Source organism: Canis lupus, chromosome 8 (genome assembly GCF_011100685.1).
Source record: "Canis lupus familiaris isolate Mischka breed German Shepherd chromosome 8, alternate assembly UU_Cfam_GSD_1.0, whole genome shotgun sequence".
In the NCBI taxonomy this organism is placed as follows: domain Eukaryota; kingdom Metazoa; phylum Chordata; class Mammalia; order Carnivora; family Canidae; genus Canis; species Canis lupus.
Window position 1 is genome coordinate 4,698,580 of NC_049229.1, and position 16,427 is coordinate 4,715,006.

The window sequence follows — 16,427 nt, forward strand, 5'->3', positions numbered from 1 at the left end:
ATTTTAGTAAACTGAATCCAATTTATATATAAAAAGGATAATACATAATGACCAAGTAGGGTTTATCTCAGAAATGCAAGGTTGATTCAATATTAGAAGTAAATTAATATCAGACATCATATTAACAGGTAAGAAAGACTCTCACAGATGCAGATGAAAAATTGGAAACTGGAAATTCTATTTTATTTATTTATTTGTAAGTAGGCTCCACACCCAGTGTGGAGCCCAACACAGTGCTTGAGCTCACAACCTTGAGATCAAGACCTGAGCTGAGATCAAGAGTTAGGTGCTTAACCGACTGAGCTACCCAGCCACACAGGCACCCAGGCATTTCAATTTAAAATGAAATTTTAAAACATCATTTACAATAGCATTGAAAGATATGAAATAACTAAGATAAATTTAACAAGATACATGAGAAATCTATACACTGAAAACTGAAAAATGCTGCTGAGAAAAAAAAATTAAAGGCCTAAATTAGTAGAGAGATTACCATGTTCATAGGTTGGAAAACTCAATATTGTTTCCCTCCAAATTGATCTGGATGTCCCAAGCAATACCAATAGGAATTTCTGTAGGGATTTTGTAGAAATTGACAAGATGATACAAAAATGTATATGATAATGCTAAGGCCTAGAATAGGCAAAAAAGTTTTGAAAAAGAAGAATAAAGCTGGAGGACTCATGCTAATTTTAAGACTTTCCATAAATCTACAAGTAATAATGATAGTGGGGTATTGGCAAAAGAACAGACATGTGTATCAGTGGACCAGAATAGAGTTCAGAAAGAGACCCACACAAATATGAGCAATCAATTTTTAAAAATATTTTATTTAATTATTAGAGAGAGAGAGAGGATGTGCACGAATGGGGGAGTGGCAGGGGGAGAGGGAGAGAGAGAATCACAAGCAGAGTCCCTACTGATGGGGCTCCAACTCACAGCCTTGAGATCACCACCTGAGTGAAACCAAGAATCAGATACTCCACAGACCGAGCCACCCAGGTGTCCCTGAGCAATTGATTTTTGACAAAAGTACTGAGGTAATTCAATGGAGAAGGAACTTTTTTTAACAAATGGTGTCAAAACAAACTTATGGGGGGAAAATACTTTGACTTTTCTCTCACACCAGATACAAAAATTGACCTGAAATATAAGAGCTAAACTACAAAATTTCAAGGAAAAACTTGAGAGAAAATTTGTTGTGAACTTTAGGTAGGCAAAAATTCTTTAGATGGGAACTTGAACATCAAATTAAAAACTTCTCTTTAAGTGACACTGTTAAGAAGATGCAAAGATAAAACGCAGCCTAGGAAAAGATATTTGCAAAACATATATTCAGGAAAATTATTTGTTTTCAGAATATATAAAGAACTCTTAGGATTCAATGACAAGATGAGACAACCTGATTTTTAAGAAATAGGCAAAGTTTTTTTTTTTTTTTTTTTTTTTTTTAAGAAATAGGCAAAAGTTTTAAAGAGACACTTCACAGTATAAGACAGATATTTGGGAAATAAGCACATAAAGAGATGCTCACCATCACTAGTCATTAGGAAAACACAAATTAAAACCAAATTGAGATAATATAACATACCATTAGGGTGGCTAATATTAACAAGACTCTCAAAATCAAATGACAGGAGATCATGGAATGCAAATGAGAACAGCTTCTGGGGAGTCCAGGTGGCTCAGTAGCTTATGCATCTGCCTTCGGCTCAGGTCATGATCCCAGAGTCCTGGGATGGAGCCCTGCATCCAGCTCCCTGCTCAGTGGGAACTCTGCTTCTCCCTCTCCCTCTGCCCCTCTCCCTGCTCGTGCTCTCTCTCTCTCTCTCTCTGTCTGTCTCTCTCTCAAATAAATAAAATTAAAAAAAAAATCCTCTCTCTCCTTCTTCCTTTCCCCTCTCCAATCATGCACACTCTCTCTCTAAAAAAAAAGAAAAATGAGAAGAGCCTCTTTAAAGAACAGTCTGGCAGTTTCTTAAATAGTTAAATATATACTTACAATATGGCCCAGAAATTCCACTGCTAGGTGTTTATCCAAGAGAATCAAAAAAATATGTTCACAGAAATACTTGTATGTGTGTATTTAAAATTGTCCCAAGCTTGAAACTACCCAAATGGCCGTTAACACTGGTAGTTGGGCCAATTTTGGTACATCCATACCATAATATGATTCAGGGATAAAAATGAGCTGCTACTGATACGTGCAACAACCTGGATGAATCTCAAAAGCCAGATCTAGAAGACCACATACTCTATGATCCATTTATTTATTTTTTAAAAAGATTTTTATTTATTTATTTGACAGAGAGAGAATAAGCACAAGCAGGGTGAGCTGCAGGTAGAGCGCGTGAGAGAAGTAGGCTCTCGAGCGCGAGACCTTGGGATCATGACCTGAGCTGAAGGCAGACCCTTAACTGACTGGGCCACCCAGGTGCCCCTCTATGATCCATTTATATAGAACTCTAGAAGACAGAGAACAGATTAGTGAATCCTGTGGCTAGGGAGAGTAAATAGACTTCAAAAAGACACAAAGGAAAGTTTTGAGGGATGATGGGAATGTTTTCTATCTTGATGGTCATGGTGGTTACATGATGATACATTTTTCAAAATTCATCAAACTGTCTCCTTAAAAATGGTGAATTTTTTTTTCTTTTCTGGGCCCTGGCCTCCTGATGGGCTTGCAGGAGGGCAGGCTGAGCGGCAGGAAGGGCACCCTAGGGGAGAGGAGGACACCAGGCACGGTGGCAGGAGGAGGTGAGGTGTGGCCTTCGTGTCAGCCGGGGACTGGCGCTCAGCCACTCTCCCACCTGGCCGTCCACGATCACTCCTCCACAGGGACAGCAGCCACTGGTGCCCGGGGCCTTCAGGCCACCTACCACTGGGTCTTTGATAAGGTGGAGCTCCTGGTGCTGGAGAAATTGAGGCCAGTGTACAATCACTGGGCAGGTCCCCCAAACAGCTTTTTTTTCTCCCTGGGCTCCTATTACAAAATGGGGACTGGTGTGTGCTGGGTTGGCTGACAAGGCCAGACCCGCAGAGCAAGTCAGCGCAGCTCATCCTGCTGTTGTGAGGCAGTAGGCTTTATTTGGCCAAGATACTCACTTGTAATTATTCCAAAAACCCGGAGTGTGTCTGCTGTTAACCTCTTTGTGGGGCAGCAGGAGCCTCTCGGCTCTTTCCTATTTGGAGATACAACCAAGAACTAAAAGGTAAAGTCAACAGATAAGAGTTCCTGACCACCTGAACAATCTAGCTGTGGCCGTAACCGCTGGGACTAAATTGATTTATTATTTTGTGATTGATAAGGTGATATGAACTGTGTTAATGTTTGGAAGGCATAAAAAAAAAATCAAACTGTATCCTGGGAGCTAATACTTGATTCAAAAGAAAAATAAAGCAAACTTTTAAAAAAGAATTTTTATTTATTCCTTTGAGAGAGAGAGAGCAAGCAGGGGGAGAGGCAGGGAGAGAGGGAGAAGCAGGCTCTCCACTGAGCAGGGAGCCCGATGTGGGGCTCGATCCCAGGACTCTGGCATCATGACCTCAGTCAAAGGCAAACAGATCCTTAACCATCTGAGCCACCCAGGTGCCCCTAAAGCAAGCTTTTCATTTAAAAAATGGTGAATTTTATTGTATGTAAGTCATGCCTCAATATGGCTGATTAAAAGAAAATTTGCTGCCTTTTTCTGAAGAGAACTGGGGCAAGAGAGAATTCAAATCCTATGCCACTGCTGCAGAACAAGACCTAGCTTGAAGGGCCACTCGGAGCCTGGACCATTCAGAAGCTGAGGACCTACAGGTCTTGAGGAGGACGTGTTGGATCCTTGTGTCTCACTGGGCCCCGGGCCACAGTTTTGGAAGCAACGGTAGCCTCCGTTCAGGAATCTGCTGAGAGTGATTTTCCAGCTGAAATTAATGTGAGATAAGGGCGAAAGCTTCCAGAGGAGGCAGGCGTCCTGCGTCTGAGAAATTTCAGAACAAGAAACAGTGACAACCACCCCTATGACAGAGCCCTGAAAATGCCTCTTCCCAAGAGCTAGTGGGGACTGAGTCACATGCACTTCAGCGGTGGCATGCTGGAAACACAGGGCTTTGAGGCAAATGGAAATCAAGATGTTTTCAATATGTTGGGTTGGAAATGAAGGGACCATAAAATAAGAGCCAGTGCTGGGGACTGCCACTGCTAAAGATTTCGAGACTTTCTTAGAGGGGAACCAGGTGTCAAGTTCCACCTTTGAAGTGCTAAGACAGTAAGCATTGATGGCCTTCTTGTCCCCTGCCCGTAATAAGGAGAAATGTGGTGCCACAGAGCATGTTGTTTTTCCAACAAAGACATAGAATGAGCAGCATCACGGCAAGAGTGCAACCAAGGATTCTGCCCATTTCTGTGTATTTGTCCCCTCTCAGATGTCGAATCTTGGTTATGGCCTTTTGGCCATTATAAGCAGAGGATTCTGGGAATATAATTTTGCCTGAGATACCTGCTAACTGCTAAGGATTGATGTGCTTTCTAAAATAAGTGGTTCAAGGGGAGCCTGGGTGGTATAGACAGTTAAGGATGGGACTCTTGATTTCTGCTCAGGTGGTGATCTCGGGGTCGTGAGATCGAGCCCTAACACCAGCTCTGTGCTCAGCGTGGAGTCTGCTTGAGATTGTCTCTCCCTCTCCTTCTGCCTCTCCTGCTCTGTCTCTCTAAAATAAATAAATAAATAAATCTTTACAATAAGTGGGTTGAAGTCTTTGATATTCATTAGTGTTGTCTTTGCTCTTAGAAGTGAGGCACAGATGAGGACAGCTGAAGCTTCAAGGTCCTAAGAGAACTACTCCTCTTCCAGGGGAAGAGAACTCACCTGCAGCTGCTAAAAGAACCACAGTCCCATCTAAATACGGGGATTACTCTAGATGGGCTCAGAAGAATAAGGAATTGAGGAGGTTGGAATTTGAAACTTTCTTTTGACTTTTAACATAGAGGCGAGATAATTTGGTTGTAGACTTTCCTAGTCAGGGGATTTCATTTTGGAGTTGTAATTTCAACCTGGGAAATTTGGGAGAAGGCATATACCCAAATTGGAATATTTTTATTAACAAATTATTTAGTTTCATAAAGAATCCCTAATGAGCTCTTTTGGCAATGTGGCTGGACCTAATGTAGGGTGGGAGACAGAATAAGGAGTGCTCTAGTCCAGTATGGCTTTTGAGTTTTTAAATTTATGTTATGACCCACTATGTAGCTTTCTGTGGACAAAAGTCATTACTGTGCATTACCAGTCTCATGAAAGAGTAGTGCTCAATATTGAAAGAGAAGCCTCATGAAGTGGGGGCTATACTATTCCCATAAACAGTGGATTCCTTCCCCTGGATGGAGTGCCACACCTTTGCAAGACCACAGAATTAGGGCTTAAACCCAATGGGTTAGAAGGAAAACAAAAAACTGAGGAACAATAGGAGGAAACACTCCTTTCTCCTCCTCCTCCTCTTCTTCTTCTTCTTCTTCTTCTTCTTCTTCTTCTTCTTCTTTTTTTGATAGGTGTGATTTTAGTTTTTTATTTTATTATTTTTTAAAGACTTTATTTATTTATTCATGAGGGACACAGCTAGAGAGAGAGGCAGAGACACAGGCAGAGGGAGAAGCAGGCTCCATGCAGGAAGCCCAACATGGGACTCGATCCCCGGTCTCCAGGATCATGCCCTGGGCTGAAGATGGTGCTACACCACTAAGCCACCAGGGCTGCCCACTCCTTTCTCTTCTTGATTCCAGTGCTCATCAAGGTTGAGAACCATTGCAGGAGAGCGGTGATTCACCACGTAGGCACTTGTTAGAAATACAGATCCTTAGGCCTCAGACCTACTGAAGCGGAAACTCCTAAATGGGTCAGATAATCTGTGTTCATAACAAGCACTTTAGTTCCTTTAGTTCCTTTAGTTCCTTCTGGTTTCTCCTTCTTTGGAAACTGCCTACCTATGGCAAATATGCTGCTTTGGCCTATCATCCCCACTATCCACTATGTGGCAAATCTGAAGGGTGGGCACTGTCCCCGATCAGAGAGGCTCAAAGCCCAGGAATTTTAGTTTAGAAAACAGTAATGAGTTTATTCACCTTTCATGCCCATGTTCCCAAGAGCTCTATCATTAATAGCCATTTTCCATCTGTCTGGCTCCTGTGTTTATCTCTCGCTTGGTTGGTTCTGAACTTGGGCAGGAAAGAGGGACAATGTTTATTGGGCCCCCCTCAATCATGATCTTTATGCTTAACCTAGATTCAATGTGGCCCATGTGCCATCCTTGAATCAGGCTCATGAGGCTGTTTGAATCTTATTTAGCACCTGCTCCGTGAAGGTGCTGGGGTTTATGAATAAGGATTGTTAAGCCAACAATTATTTCTGAGGTTCTGCTGTCTGAATGCCTTCACCATGTTCCTACATGGCTCCACTACCAGGAATTCATGTGTTGCAACAGAATCAAGGAAGAGAATATTATTCACATTATAGGCTGGAGACTCTCTGTCAGAAATCAGTCAAGAATAAGAAAGGATGGGGGCATTTGGGTGGCTCAGTGGTTGAGTGTCTGCCTTTGGTTCAGGTTGTGATCCTGGGGTCCTGGGATCAAGTCCCTCATTTCCCTCTGCCTGTGTCTCTGCCTCTCTCTCCATGTCTCTCATGAATAAATAAATAAAATCTTAAGAAAAAAAAAGAATAAGAAGGGACAAAGAGGTTAATTCCTTATGTTTGTAACACCCAGATATGCTTCCAAAGGTAGTGGCTCATGTCAACTTTTGGATTCTTTAGGGAAAAGACATAGATTATACTCTTCCTCATTCATGTGCACAGATAATCAAGAGTCAACATCCCTTGGGGAAGATCTAAAATGGAAGACATTTCCCAAACCAGATAGAGGCAAGCAGCTAGGAATTGTGTTCAACCTGATTTCTAAGTTTTATGAGTGCAAACATGTACATTTCCCCTCCCATGACAGTATTTTGTGATTAACTTTGCAATTTCCTTTCTTTTTATAGCCTTTGGGTTTCTAAGAGTAAATTAGCTGTTTGTCAATAAAGTCTATATTTCCATTATTTCAACCAAACTGTGCCATGTCCTAAGGTTAATTGTTGAAGTTTAGATGAGGACACAGCCTTAGGGAAAAAGGTAAAATATGAGGATTAAGTGCAGGCTTTTGTGTATCATTGACTCTTTTCCCAGAGATTGGTCCCCTAACGTTTTCCCTAAAATAAGACTGATGCAGAACCAGGCATTATAGTCATTAACATGTGCAACTTGGAAACAGAAATAATCTAGCATGACTGCCCACTAGATTATGTGTGAGCTGGCCTAGCACTGAGGCCCACCTTCAAGATGGTTGTAGGTAAGTGAAAAGGCCAGTCTCTCCTTGGCTTATAAATGTGTTATGCTGATAGATTTCCAAAACTTCCTTTATAATCAATAGTTGTTGAGAACTTAAAAAACTTTAAAAAGTCATTTTTTCGGGATCCCTGGGTGGCGCAGTGGTTTAGCGCCTGCCTTTGGCCCAGGGCGCGATCCTGGAGACCCGGGATCGAGTCCCACGTCAGGCTCCCGGTGCATGGAGCCTGCTTCTCCCTCTGCCTGTGTCTCTGCCTCTCTCTCTCTCTGTGTGTGACTATCATAAATAAATAAAAATTAAAAAAAAAAATTAAAAAAAAAAGTCATTTTTTCTTTTCTTCTGTAGAAATTTGTAGATGGTATAATTTTGAACCACATATCATAACACAAGTGAGAAATTATCGAAAATTAAGAACATTCAGTGAGGTAGCTTGCTTCACCAATAGATAATTGAATCTATAATTAAAAATAACTTTCCTCTGGAAAAGCAAGAACCAACTAGAAAAATACAATGAAAAAATGATTTACAATAGCAAAATACTATGGAATTTACACGAAGAATATCAGAAAAATTGACTCAGGAATCTAATCCTTTAATAAATGAAAAGGCATGTTTCTGGATGAGAAACAAAATTTGTAAAGTTGTTAAGTTTTCCCCAAATTGTTTATGGGATTAACCTGTTTCAATCAAAATCCCAGTGTAAAACTTTATTTTTAAAATTTTTTAAAAAAAGATTTTATTTATTTATTCATGAGGGACACCCACATAGAGAGAGAGAGAGGCAGAGAGACAGGCAGAGGGAGAAGCAGGCTCCATGCAGGAAGCCTGATTAGGGACTCGATCCCATGTCTCCAGGATCACGCCCTGGGCTGAGGGCAGGCGTTAAACTGCTGAGCCACCCAGGGATCCCCCAATGTAAAACTTTAGAAAACCTAAAAAGAGCAAAACTGATCAAGAATCTTTACAATAATACACCACAGGATCAGTCCTGGGAAGGCACTGCTGGCCTTGTCAGGAAAAGTCAGGAAAGTCTGGGTGACAGGAGGCCAAAGATAACATATATCCACTACGGTGAAGACCCTGGAATCCTGTCTCTCGAGAGGCAATGTGAGTTAGCCGCTGGAGACAATTTCTAAAAATAAAACAGAAAGTCGTCTTATCTGTGGAGATTAGGCCTCCAAGTAGCCCACAGGCGCATTTAATCCATAATTTGTCTGCAATTTACAATACAATACTATATATACACGTTTGCAGTGAAAGTACTCTCATTATTGCAGCACTTGTAATTCATCAAACAAAAGAAACAATGTTGGATAGAAGGGAAAGATAAAATTCTGGACAGGACTTCTATGCCCTTTCCAGTGTGCTAGAATTTGATGACACTGGTACCTTTAGGGTAGTTTTCTTTTACTTAGTTTCAAGGGAATTTTAAGTAATTCATTCTCTTTTTTCAAAACAAAATGCTTTTCAAAAGGAGGAGAAAATGTTTCCTTAAGGTAACCAGGCCAGAATTAAAGGAGAGAGCAGAAGGAGGGATTCGGGTAAGGGATGTATGTGTGTGTGTGTGTGTGTGTGTGTGTGTGTGTGTGTTGTTGTGACAAATAGCATTGCTTACATAGAATTAAATGAGTCTGACGGCTGGAAAGTCCAAATAAAAGTGGAGAGTGTAGCATGGGCAGTCCCCCCAGAAGAAATTTACAAAAGAAGAGAAAGAAAATTTGGTTGAGTGAGATAGATACATAATTTCTTTTCTTTTCTTTTCTTTTTTTTTAAAGGATTGTTTATTTATTTGAGAGAGAGGGTGAGATAGAGCAAAGGGGTGAGATGGGGGCGAGGGGCAGAAGGAGAGAGAAGCCGGGCTCCATCCCAGGACTCTGGGGCCATGACCTGAGCTGAGCCATCCAGACACCCCTAGATACATAATTTCTTAAATTGCCCCTAGATTGTGTTGACCCAGAACTGTGTCATTTCTTGATATGGAAGACAACTCTAGAAATTTCCAGGAGGCTGCTTAGCAGGTGCTTTGCAAATGCCCATTCATGCATAGGAGAGCTCCTAAGCTGAATGCTCATAACTAGGAGCATGCAAACAAACTGATTTATGTATCGGCTAAACCAGCTAAGTTTTAGCAATGCCAGTTCTTTGTACCCTTGGGTATTATCTGGAGGTAAATCAGAAGCTTCTAGATCCTTATGGTGCCTTGTAGGCAGTACTGAATTTTTGTCCTGGCTTGATTTCCCCCTTTGCATGGGCTCAGCCAGTATCTCAGTGGCGGGGCAGTTAAAGCAGGGGGCGGGGGGAGCAACTCCAACCTTCTTACAAATTGTTCATGAATTTTCAAGTGTGCCTGTTGGGCACTGATAGTGGCAACCTCCTTAGACCTCCTAGTGGATAATACCCTTGGACACGGTTGCTGGAGAGGCAGTAAATGAACTGAACTCCTTGTCCAGCATGTTAGATCAAAAGCAAACAGGCAAGGCTGTGCCAAGTTTAATTTACAAAATAGCCCCAAGGAAATGAATGCAAATGTAAACCTGGCTGCTCTCTGTGAGGATATAGGTGGTCCCTATCTGTTCTGTGACGACATCTGCTGCCCAGCAAACCGTCCTGGCGCTGAAAATCAATTTGAGCAAAGGCAGATATGTAGGGGTCAGCACTCAGGTAGGAGCTGTCTATCATCGCCAAGTGTCAGAGAGAACCTCAGCTGACACAAGACCAGAACTACCATAGGATTCGCTTCTGAATTGCAAAGAGATAAATATGAAATGCATACAGCTTATAGAGATTCATGATTAGCAATCAAATTCCTTTTGTAAATAGAATATTGCATTCCTCCTTGCAATGCTGTGCCTTTTGCTAGCCAAGTCTCACAGGCTGGGTTAGTTCTGAGTCACTCAAATGAGCTTCTTGAGACTTTCAGAGGAAAGCCCCAAATCCAGCTGAAAGAAGTACAAACACATTTAAGTGGAAAATTGGATCCTCCTATCTGAGGGCATCTTGCATTTCCACTTTGGCTTACTTATTTGCAAATAAAACTTTCTACAGAAATCTTATGGAGAAATTCAACAATAAGGTTTTATATTTATTCCTGTGGATATCAGCAGTGCTGAAAAGTCTTATCCCAAAATTAACAAAGAGGAGCTATCCTGATTAATAATCTTTTGTACTTAGAAAGCCCCAAGCAAGTTTGGGAAATTTTGTGATAAACACAAATGTACAAATATAGAGCACGTTTTGCTGCATTTTGGGTCTAATCTGAACTATCAGAGTCAGGGCCTTGGGACACTACAGTGTCATTTTTGTGAAGGTAAAATGATTAGCAGTGCCCTGGCGTTCACAGTGAGCATCCGTTCTGATCTTTTTCCTTTTCTTCTTCCCCTCTACCTTTTGTATTACTATTCTGCCTCCTTTCTCATCCTGGGGAAGCAGGCTTCCAGTCACTCCGATGATGAGCTGATGATTAATGGGGCCTGTCCCTTTGAGGATTATTTTGTCTTCTTCCTTCCTGTCAAGTCCCCTTAGGTTTCAAATCACAGGCCTAAGGATAATCCCCCACTCCCCATCTTTTATCCCCTCTGAACATCTCTGGCACCTAGTTTTGTACAAGAGCTAACACGGAATTGGCACAATCACTTCATGAAACTCTTTGAAAGTATCTGTAACAGCTGGTCGCACGCGTGCCCTGTGGCCCTGCAGTTCTACTGTGCATGCGTGCCCAACCAAAACGTGCATGCGTGCACAGGAGAAACACGTGTGCGTTCTCCTGTCAGCGCTCTTCAGGATAGTAAAGACCTGGAACTAACCCATCATAAGTAGTCAATGAAAAATTGTGGCATATTTATAAATAAATACAACAATGAGAATGAACAAACTGCAACTAAGGATGTGAATTACCTTCACAAAAATAATGTTGAGCCAAAGAATCCACACACAAGAGTATATACTGTGTGTGCATTTCAAAAAGAGGCAAAACTAATTTAAGATGTTGGAAGTCAGGATAGTAGGAACGGGGGTCGTATAGTAGGGGCGGGGGCCAGCTAGTGACAGGAAGGAGACAGCACCAGGGCTTCTTAGATCCCAAGATGATCTGTTTCTTCGTAAGTGCTGGTTATATAGTTGTGTTCGTGTTGTATACTTTTCCATTTGTATGTTATGTTATAATAAAAGATCTTTTACTCTGAAAGAAAAGGATCAAACACCGAAAATCATTCTGAGATACTTCATGTTTTTCCAAAAAACGTAACCTTTCCTGTACAAAACTTTGTCACCAAACAGCAAGCTCAGTTCTACCACAGAACCAGCTACCCTTGGCTATTATCTTAGTAGTCACTGGTGGGGTTTTGCACCTAGCTAAAAGCATTTCTAGAATTGGTGAGTGCAATACCTACAAAAACCCAACAATACTTGAGAGCCTCTTGCGCGCCAGGCATTGTGTCAGTTATGGGGGTTAAAACAATGGACAAAACCCAGTCATGCCCTCAGAGAACTCCTTGTCTATTCTATTTCTAGACTTCCCTACTCTCCTGCCTTGCTCCACCCTGGGCCCATCCCACACACTGTGCCGAGCCTACCATGTTTCTCAATCTTCCTCTCTTTCCTCTTGTGAATATACTAGCTTTCTACTCATGGAACCATACTTTGGTGGAGTTGAAATTGCTGGGACACCGAGGCAAGAAGCCAAGAAGCCACTGGATTTCATATGTCTTTAGTCACGTACCCTTCCCATCTTCCATTTTATTTATTTATTTATTTTATTTATTTATGTATGATAGTTACAGAGAGAGAGAGAGGCAGAGACACAGGCAGAGGGAGAAGCAGGCTCCATATACCGGGAGCCCGATGTGGGATTCGATCCCAGGTCTCCAGGATCGCGCCCTGGGCCAAAGGCAGGCGCCAAACCACTGCGCCACCCAGGGATCCCCCCTTCCCATCTTCCAGATGCACGAATCTCTATCATCTCTACTCCTGTCCAGCTACTCACTGCCAACACTCAGCTGGTACCCGAAAACTCAGTTTGGATATGGACAACTCTGGACGCTGTATTAACCTTTTGGGTCACGATATGACCAGTGAACAAAGTAGCTCTTAGAATTATATCCAAGTGGCAGAAAACATTCAGCCATCACCCAGAAGTGCTCACCAGTGAAGTAAGAATTTCTCAGAAATATGCCTGTTGTTTAGATGCTGAGGTATTCTAACTTGGTGGTTCCGAACCTGGGGCCCTTGGACCTTCAGATAGGAACTGGATCCTTAAGTTGTTTGTAGTACGTTAAAAAGCCTTCCAGAAATTGCACACATACCCGCAATAAGGCTTACAGGCTAGGTAAAAGGTGAGCGTTTATATTCGATTAGAAATAAATAACCTGTGTGTTGTATACTTAGTTATTGCATGTTGATTACAGGTTCTGATTGGTGGTTTATCACGACTTTGATAATGAAAACTGGTAAAACAAATTAATAACTACTAAGCAGGTGGTGTTCTCCTGAAATATCAGCTTCCAAATGGGTGTGTGCATGTGGCGGGGCCGAGGGTGTCCCTGGGGTTAATAAGATAATAAAAAGGCTTCACGGTAGTGAGAAATTGGGCAACTACTGATCTAGCGTGAGGTGTCTGGCCCTTCTGCACGGCCAGCAGAGGGCGCTGGAATGAAATTATTCCTTCGAGCCATCCTTGTTTCAAGGGCGCAAGTGAACAGAGGAGAGGAGGAGGAGGACAGGGCCTCTGCAGGTTGGGGAGGGACCACCTGGGGATGGAAGTCCGTTCCATGGGAGAGCTTTTCAGTGGGAGACAACACGCAACAAGGAAGGAACAGGTTTTTTTTTGGTGGCAGTTCTGTTTTTACTATGGTCTATATTTGCCCATGATTGTTCAGCAACAGACTGTCCCGGTGTCTGTCCGTTTAGGGCATAGCTTAAAGGATAAGCCCACCCCTGACATCCTAACGTGGCATTGTCACCAAAGAGCAGAGGTCTGAACACGTTGAAACAGTGAAGTTGTCTTGACATTTCTGGGCTTAGTTCTTCCTCCTCCTCTCCCTACTCTTCCTCCGAGGGTGACCCTGATGGAATTATTTCAGGCATCAATAAGTGGGGGAGGGAGGTTCTTTGTGGTTGGGGGTTATAAATCTCCCACTGCTTTCTGCCCACAAGGTAGGACGAGCCTGCTTGCGCATCCTGAAGGAGGCTCTGCCTCAGGGAAAAGCGGGTCAGGGCAGCCCGACTCCCATGTTCCACTTCCTCTACCTGACTGATTATCTCTTTCTGGAGAAACTGAGCATGGGTCATCTTGTCTCACTGCTTTTTGTAACTAGACATTCTACTGATTACTATTCTACAGATTCACATTGAGTTTCATTAGGACACTTAACCTGCTTAATTATAAGAATTCTTGTACTCATCATTTTTTCACATTTTAGATGTTCCTACAGTGTTCAAATTTGTTTACTCCAGCTGGATACTTGACTTTCAAACTGGTTAAATTTATCTGAACTTTTAAAAGTGGCTTTTGTGCTCGCTTCAGCAGCACATATACTAAAATTGGAATGATACAGAGATTAGCATGGCCCCTGTGCAAGGATGATATGCAAATTCGTGAGGCATTCCGTATTTTTATGAGATCTGCTGCCATTGGGGAAGCGGATCTCATAAAATTTCCTGGGTCCAAAGTCAGCGGCTCACACTGCCAACTTGGAAAAAGCAAAGGCTAAAGAACTGGCCACTAAACTGGGCTAAGTGGACACTGTTGAAATTTCTGTACATAAAAGTAATAAGTGCTCTCTCAGCTAGTGTCCAAAAAAATGCGACTTTTAAAAATAAGCACTCTGTGACTGGAATTGTAACCCTCGCATTCTGAGTTCACATAAGAGAACTGGAGGGGGCAAGCCACCTGGAGATGCTACTCCTTCTGTGGCTTCCCTAACCAAAGAGGTCTTCCTCACATGTGAATACTTCCAATGATGGGGTGGGGGAGGATGCTGTAACTCACAGGGAAGATTTTCTGGTCATGTGATATTAGAAATCTGCTTCTTTGAATTGTCCAACAATAGATGCAAGTTCTCCCTCTCCATTGTCCAAATATTTGAAAATTGCTATCCAATTTTCCCTTTGATTTTCTTTCCTGAAGGCAGAATATCTCAAGATCTTTATTTTTATTTTTTAAAGATTTTGTTTATTTATTCATGAGAGAGAGAGAGAGACATAGGCAGAGGGAGAAGCAGGGTCCCTGCGGGGAGCCCCATGTGGGACTCGATCCCGGAGCCAAAAGCAGACGCTCAACTGCTGAGCCACCCAGGTGTCCCTCAAGATCTTTAATAATGTCTCTTATGACACAAAGGTTTTTTTCTCTCCTTTGTCATCATGATTGAAAATTTTTTATTTGTCTATAGCTTGTAAAGTGAACTCTGTTCATATTCCTCTATCAGACAAGCAGACGCCCAGATTCTTGGGGGTTCATGGAGCATAGTCTGTTATGGAGGTGAGTCTGGAATGATCATGGGCCTGGGTTTGCAGCCAAGAGAAAGCCAGAAGTCAGTGATCTTAGGCAAAGCTGAGATCCAAGGCCAAACTGATCATTCAAGCACAGCATCTGAATCTAATGTAACCAGGCCAAGAGGTAAGACACCAGCTAAGGAGGGGATTCAGAGCAGCAGAAGGGCTCCCTGAAACACTGGGACAGCCCCTGTTGCATCACAATAGGGTAAGGAAAAGACTCTATGTGCCTAGTGGTTTCTATTACTGTATCCACGGAGATTTGACCGGCCATTCTTAGCTCTAACTGAGGGTATCTTCTAAAGACATAACCAATAGGTGCAGATGATTCCTTAATGACAGACAGCTGGTGAGAAAGGTTTGCTTTCTACGGTGAGACATTTGTTGAGCTCAGTAAAGATTTTGTGGCTTTTTCCTGTCACACAGAGGGGTGTGCACGTGGCTTTTCTGACACCATTCCGGATGCCAAATGTGTGGGGTTTGCCCACACCAATTCTCCAGTTCTCTGACACCAGCTGCGTGCTCAACAATTCAATCCAATTTCAACACTATCCAGAATTAGCACAGACCTCATGGGTCAAGGGCCCAGCTCCACAAGACTGCCCCACTTTAGACATCAGCTCCAAGTCCAGACTGTCCACCCTTCTGTGGGGCTAACTACAAATTTGAGGGTTCTCATGACTGTTCCCCAGGTTTGCTAATTTGCTATAATGACTCACAGAACTCAGGAAGATACTTTAATGTTTGGCAGTTTATTATGAAGGATACAACTGGAGAATAGCCAAATGGAAGAGTACACAGGACAAATTTTGGGGTCAGAGGGGTGCTGAGCTTCCAAGCCCTCTCTGGGCATGCCTACCTCCCAGCACATTAATGTGTTCACCAACCCTGAAGGTCTCTGAGTCTCTGTTTCAGAGTTGTTATGACTCAATCTTTGGCTTCCCACCGCTCCCCAGAGACTGGGGTGAGCTGGGGCTGCAGCTGAAAATTCCCATTCTCTAATTACTGTGTTTCAGCTTCCTGGTGACCAGTCCATATCCTGAAACTATCTACCTGCCCCAGCCCTGAATCACCGCATTAGTAGGAACTCAGGTGTAATGAAAAGGGGCTCATTGTAAGTGAAAAAAGACACTCCTCTATCACTCAGGAAATTCCAAGGGTTTCGGAGCTCCATGTCAAGAACTAGGGACAAAAATATATCAAGTATATTTTTTATTACACCACAGAGTGACAGCAAGGTAGCCTGTAATCTTGACACTAAGGTTTCCCGTTGAGAATGAAGTTAGGGAAATCAAACATGCAGTGCATTGGATCATGGAGCATTTGGATCTGGGGATGTTTGATGGGTAGTTTCCAAGCACTTGAGCTCAAAAAATGTTAAACTAGGTTTGGTGCCTGGAATATATGTCAACAATTGCTGGCCTAAAACTGTAACCTTTTCAATTTATGTAACCAGATTGAGAAAAACCAAAAGACCCTTGTTTAAAAAGAATGAATATAGTTACCCTATGAGATAAAAAAGCATGTGTATGTTCGGTAGAGTTTGCTGAACACAGGTAGGGGAGACAAAAAACAAAAAA

At 42.4% G+C, this 16,427-nt stretch overlaps 1 long non-coding RNA gene, 1 other non-coding gene and 1 pseudogene across 3 annotated transcripts in view; all 3 read left to right on the forward strand.

Annotated features, from left to right (window-relative positions):
* Window positions 1-2,675: 2,675 nt before the first annotated feature.
* On the forward strand, window positions 2,676-3,229 carry LOC106559098 (annotated as a pseudogene).
* Window positions 3,230-13,866: 10,637 nt separating this feature from the next.
* Window positions 13,867-13,970, forward strand: LOC119873175. Its single transcript, XR_005363836.1, has one exon. It is a non-coding gene; the product is annotated as a U6 spliceosomal RNA (small nuclear RNA).
* A 1,133-nt stretch (window positions 13,971-15,103) lies between these two features.
* The window catches only part of LOC111097198, a 42,951-nt gene continuing 41,627 nt past the window's right edge, over window positions 15,104-16,427 (forward strand). For both annotated transcript variants that reach the window (XR_005363076.1, XR_005363077.1), the window contains exons 1-2: window positions 15,104-15,219; window positions 15,864-15,961. This is a non-coding gene — a long non-coding RNA (uncharacterized LOC111097198). The remainder of the gene's footprint in view (window positions 15,220-15,863; window positions 15,962-16,427) is intronic.